The sequence below is a fragment of the Cebus imitator genome, unplaced genomic scaffold (genome assembly GCF_001604975.1).
Source record: "Cebus imitator isolate Cc_AM_T3 unplaced genomic scaffold, Cebus_imitator-1.0 Scaffold131, whole genome shotgun sequence".
NCBI lineage: Eukaryota > Metazoa > Chordata > Mammalia > Primates > Cebidae > Cebus > Cebus imitator.
Genome location: NW_016107446.1, coordinates 2,282,315 through 2,288,314, shown reverse-complemented (window position 1 = coordinate 2,288,314; position 6,000 = coordinate 2,282,315).

Sequence of the window (6,000 nt, the reverse complement as noted above, 5' to 3'; positions counted from 1 at the left end):
CTAAAATGCAATAAAATAAATAAATGGGAAAAAAAAAAAAAGAAAAGCTTTGGGACCTAGTTCTTGGTGAAGAGTTCTAAGACTTAACGCTAAAAACATAATTCATAAAAGAAAAATATTGACACAGTGGACTACAACAATATTTGAAACTTTGGCTCTGCAAAAGACCCTGTTAAAATGAAAAGACAAAGTAATATTTGCAAACTACATATATAACAAAAGACTAATCTATGCTGTATAAAGAACTCTGAGAAATTAACATTAAAAGCATAGTTCAATTAAAAACTGGCTAACAACATGAAGAGCTATATGAATGGCAAATGAGCACATGAACAGATGTTCGACATAAGTAACCATTAGAAAAATGCAAATTAAGACCATGATGATATATCTGGACACATGTAGCAGAGCAACTAAAATTAAAAATGGGGACAATACCAAATGCTGGCAAGGATACAGAGAAAATGGATCACTAATACGTTGTTGGTGGAAATGTAAAATGATCCAGCAATGCTCAGAGAACAGGCATTCTTTTGTGTCTGAACTATTTCGGTCAGCATTATGTTTGTGAGACTCACCCATGTTGTTGCATGTAGCTATAGTTTACTTATTTTATTACTGTATAATATCCCACATATGGATATATCATAATGTATTTATGTTTTATGGTCGAAGGACTTTGAAATGCTTGCACATTGGGATGATAGAAATAATACTGCAACAATATTTTTAATTATTGGTATTGTAAGTCTTTTATTAAATTTTAGTCATTCTGTTATGGAAAATAATTACATATTTAATTTTCATATTTCTGATTACAAAAGAGGTTAAACATCATTTCAGGTTTGTGGGTCATTTGCACATCCTCTTTTGTGAGGCACCTGTTCAATCCTGCTTATTTTCTATAGAGCTGCTGTGCCTCTTCATTTGTAAATGTTTCAACTGTCTTCCATTCTGTGAATTGCATTTTGTCTTAGTAATGTCTTTGGATGAACGCTTTTTTATACAGTACAGACACATTTCCTGTTTCAAGGGAGGAGAGAGGCCAAGGCACTACCACATTTCCATAAAAATGGTGTAGTTTTGGAAGAAGGATGAAGTCCATAGGTGAGGATGCTGCTTGGTGCACCTTTGGTGTACTGAGGCAGCAGCAAGCAGCACCCTCAAACTGCGGTGCCAACCCCAGAACCCAAAGCAGGCACTGACGGCTTGAAGGGCAGACAGTGCCCAGCAAGGACTGAAGCACATGAAAGCTTTTTGAAAGTAAATGAGATGCAACCCTTCCCTCCTTCCTCCAAATTCAGGAATCCTGGAAATAAAATGGGCAAGCCTGAGGCAATGCAAAGTGGATAGCGATGAGGAACCAGAAAACAAGCTTGCAAAATTTAATTTGTTGGGGTTGATGGTCCTGGAAAAATAAAGGCGATGGAAGAAGGAAATTCTTTCTTGGATTTCAGAGAGTTCCCAATCTCATCACAGAGGTAGCCGTTATGACATGGGAGCCAAAAGAGGAAGTGGCCAGTGTGAAGAAGGGACAGCTCCATTGCGTTGAGAAAGAAAATTGTAGAAATAACTCAGGGAGGAGAAAAGTTTAAATGAAAATTTCTCAAACTTAGTTTACCATGCCCTTTAGCATTTCAGAAATGCTTCTAGGTGCATATAAGCCAAAAGAAATGTCTAACAGTGTAGTTCCACTTACTCATTAGTAAAGTTTGCACAACTTAAAAACCATCTGTTTTGACAGCTTACAAAGGATCCTCATTGTTTGCCTACTTGCTACAATGTGTTTGTAACCCCAAGACCAAGCCTCACAGTGCTTTTTCAAGTCATTGAGGAACATGCACAAGACAGTGAACATTCTGAGTCACTTCAGCCACAATGTTCCCATCCGAGGTGGTAATGGGTTGTTCTGTCTTCTTGTTGAAGCGAGTACCCTTTCTGTGGTTTGGTGCCTCATTTCTCTCACTTTTTGTGCTTTATGTTAGTGAATTTGCTGTTTAAAATGACTCAAAACATAGTACTGAAGTGTTTTCTAGTCCCTAAGCACAGGAAGGCTGTGATGTGCCTTACAGAGAACATGCACGTGTTAGATATGCTTCTAACGCCATTCAGGCAGGAGTTAACATTACTGTGCTGTTGGCCAAGAGTTCTATATTAATAAATCCACTACATATAAAATAAGGTGTTTTTAAACAGAAGCTCACATACAGAAAGGTTATGTGTTGGTTGGTTGATGGAACTGCTGTCAGAAGCTCGCAAGAACCACTCCTGTATTTCCCCTAGGAACAATGGTCCAGTATTCACTAATTCAGCATTTGAGGTGACTTCATGGAACATAACTACGGCAAATAATGATAATTAACTGTAGTTATTTGACAAACAACATATATAAATTGAAGGGAAAAAACATGCCTTAACTTCACTCTTAAATACCCCAAATTGCTTAAGAATATGTTATATGTTGAATACGTTATGTGTTAAATATGTTAAATACCCCGAATTGCTTAAGTAACTTTTGCTTGCTGATTGCTGCAGAAGTTCCAAAATGTGGAATCAGATTGAGAACCACCACCTTCATTTCTGGTTCCACTTTGCTTTTCACATACATTTAATAATAGCAATTGCTGGGAACACAATTTCAAGAAGATATAACATCATCAATACAAATATTGCATGTTTTAATGATGAGACTGGTAAGTTACATTATCCCACAGAAATATTGCATATTCTGTGCTTCCCTTGGAAATGTAAACTATACTGCAGAATCTTAGTAAATTTGCTGTGACTCCCTGAGCACCTCAGCACACTGTTTGGGAACTGTGGGTCTAATCAAATAAAGTATAAAGACAGAGTGAAATTAGGGCTTTCAGCACTGCACCCTGAAGTGGTCAAAGATCAATTAATTGTATTCTGCTTAAGAGATAACCAATATGGCTATTTTTCCAATATAGAAAATTTATGAGAAATGGCAAAAATGTGGCTGGAAAATGAATTTTGGACTAGCAGATGGATACCACTTTGAAAGTGTTTAGTTTTAGAGATTCAAGGAAAGTTTTAAAGAGGAGAGAATGGATTGGTAAATCTGTACATAGATATGCTTATATGACATGTAGATATATCTATGTATAGAGATAAACGCATGTGTGTGTGTATTATTGTTATGTTTTAGAAGCATCATGAGGGTTGGATTGAACTGAGAATAAATTATAAGTAGGGAGACTGATCCATACAATAATTTTGATGCAAGCTGAAAAAGAATCTGATGCAAAGCATTAGGAAAATATTCTTTTCAAGAATATATTAAAACAGGTTGGTGTGGTGGCTCATGCCTATAATCCCAGCACTTTGGGAGGCTAAGGCAAGTGGATAACTGGAGGTCAGGAGTTCCAGATCAGCCTAGCCAACTAATATGGCAAAACCCCATCTGTACTAAAAATACAAAACTTAGTCAGGCATGGTGGTGGGGGCCTGTAATACCAGCTACTCGAGAGGCTGAGGCAGAAGAACCGCTTGAACGGGGGCGCCAAGTTTACAATGAGCCGAGATCACGCCGCTGCACTCCAGCCTGGGCGACAGAGTGAGACTCTATCTCAAAAAAAAATAATAAATAAATAAAAGAATATATTAAATAGATTATGTGAATACAGGATTCAAAGATTTAGTTGGCTACTAGAAATAAAGCAATGTGAACATATCCTCTGACTCCGGGCTCCTTTGGTTGGGCAGCTAGCTAGGTAGAAGATGATGCTATTAACTAAGCTATATCCCTCCCTCCCTTTCGGATTCTTTGCATTCCTGTGAGCTGAGGATAAACTAAAACTCGGTTTAGTCCATGTGTCAGCTGATCTGTAACATCACTGGTGGTGTCCATCACTGTTTCATTTTCTGTCAATGCCAAACCATATTCTGCGCTGAAGACATGGAATGCTGCTAATTTTAGAGTTTCAGGGGCCCAAGCCTATACATTCCAGGCTATTTTCAGATTTTGTTTTCAAGCCAAGCCTTATTAAGTCAAACCTATGCCCAATGGTAACGGTACCCAGGCAACTTTTCTAAGATGAGCATCCATGGGTAACAGCTATCACTCACTTTCCCTCTGGATTGCCAACACTGCCCATTAAAGGAAGAGACAGGGCTTGCTAGGGGAGAATGAGGTTGGGGTGAGTGTGGGCAGGAGTAATGAGTTTGACCACAGTCCAAACCTGAGGAGTCCTAGGTGCCCAGCGGGCAGACACACTCCTGGATCTGGTCTTCTGAAGAGGTCAGCAGGTGCTCCAGACAGAGAGACATAATCACTGTCATGGACTGGTATCCTGCTGTCCCGCTGAGGAATGCTGAGCAGGCCAAGCCCACCCCCACTGAGGGAAGCCTCCGTTTGCAGGGTAGGTTGAGGGAAAGAAACTAAAGCGAGGGCAGCCAGATTTTACTAGCAAGAGGATAGTGTACTTACATGGAAACTACCTGATGAATGTCAGATGAAGAGGCAGAGCTAGCACTGATCATTCCACATTCGCCTAACAAATATTTACAGAACACAGAACACAGCGGATGACACCCTCACTATTATTGATTCAAGCAGTCAAAGAATTTACTGCCTTATAATATTTAATAAATGCTCACCTCTATTATCATTGCTTCTTGCTATTTCTTCTTTTCCTGATATCCTGGGGCTTGCTCCAATTGGGTGTTCTCATTCACCTTTTCAGCAAGGATTTCTTTGAACAGCCCTTTAAAAACAGCAGAACTCCCACTCCCAGCATTCTCTGTCTTCCTTCCCATCTTATTTTTCTCTGTGGCTCTTATTATCACCTCATATAACTATATAATTCATGTATGAATATGCTTATCGTCTGTCTCCTCTTCACTCCACGAAAGAATGCCAACCCTATAAAACCTGAGATTTTTAAAAATCATATTTTCACTGCTGTTTTCCAGCATCTGAAATAGGTCCTAGCATATAGAAGACAATAAATATTTCCTCAATGTAATTACAGGTTTGTTAAATGCAACAACAAGAAAAAATACTGTATGCCATGACATTATATTTTAAAAGAACTTAACATGGTCAGGGGTATCAGTAAGTTTTCTCTGAGAAAATGAGATTTAAGCTGATGATACGGAAAGGAGGGTGGTCCTGGCTATGACTACAGCACCTCCACCCCAACCGCCCCCCCCCGACCTGCCCCTACCCTGCCTGTGGCCACGCACTTAGGTGAGGACAGGCATTTTGTTTTCCTGCCCAAATGTTGCATTTCCCCAGACCACCCTGGCCTGCCACGCCCCCATCCTGTGCCTATAATAATCCTGAGACTCTAGCAGGCAGACCCACAGGTGGCTGGATGTTGAGAGGAGCACGTCAGCTGAGGAACAGACTGGCCAGCTGGAGAGGAACGCACCAGGCACCGGCAGGCAACAGGCCATCCACGGGCAGAACCTTGTGGAGTTCGGTGATGAGTGTCAGAGGAGAGCCCAGACCAACAAGCAGCCAGACTCCAGGAAAAACCATTGCCCTCTGGCTTCTCCATCTTCTGAGAGCTACTTGCACTGCTTCTCCAAGCCCACATGTGATCCGATGCTTCTGATACATCAAGGCACCAACCCCAGGATGCAGAAAGCCCTCTGTCCTTACAATAAGGCAGGGGTCTAATTGAGCTGACTGACAGAAGCCGCCTATGGATGGCAGAACTAAAAGAGCATTCTGTAACACACACCTACTGGGGTTTCAGCTGTAAACATTCATCCCTAGGCCAGTACATCCGTGGAGTGATGGGGTTGGAGCCCCACAGCCTACTGGTCTGTATACTCCCTTAGAGGTTTGAGCAGCAGGGCACTGAAGAAGCGAGCCACACCCCCATTGCACACCCTACCTCCCCATTCACTAAGACCAGAAGGATGAGAAGAAATGAGATCGAGGAGGCAGAGGGCAGACACCAGGCAGGGAGACGCAGGCAGGGGCTGGGCAGGAAGGCCCTGAGAAAGCAGTGTGGGAATGAGTGCCGC